Below are 495 nucleotides of genomic sequence, written 5' to 3'. Positions count from 1 at the left end.
GGTGTCAGCGATAAATAATCAGAAGGGATGTGCTCTCTATGGAGGAGGAGGAGATAAGAGACCGAGATGCCAATTCTTCTCTCCACAGTAGCCTCAACAGACCAGAATGCAATGCAGCCACAATACAGGTTGCGGTTAAGCCGTGAGTAACTTGTGCTGTATAACACACAGCTGGATGCAGCAAGTTCAGGCCTGCTCTCTGACAGAATTCAATGCCACTCTGGGAAATTTAGGAGTAGATTACATGAGCATATGTATAGAAACATGAGAGTAAGGTGAAGGACCTTTTCCTTCAAGGTCCGTCTTTCCCAGGATGAACTCTCTTCATCATGTTTCTTCCTCCTGTCTGGAGTAGGGCGAAGCAAAAGATACTTTCATCTCCCTCATCATCGCATGGCAGTGGATGTTTTTTTGCTTGGAAATAAAAGCGTATCTGATTTCGGCTAACGGATCCCGATTGAGCCAAAAAAGCATGTTCCAAATCTTGATTTAAAA

Source organism: Embiotoca jacksoni, unplaced genomic scaffold (genome assembly GCF_022577435.1).
Source record: "Embiotoca jacksoni isolate LCO1_2020_lvr unplaced genomic scaffold, fEmbJac1.0.p SCAF_45, whole genome shotgun sequence".
In the NCBI taxonomy this organism is placed as follows: Eukaryota; Metazoa; Chordata; class Actinopteri; family Embiotocidae; genus Embiotoca; species Embiotoca jacksoni.
This window is presented reverse-complemented; position numbering follows the sequence as displayed.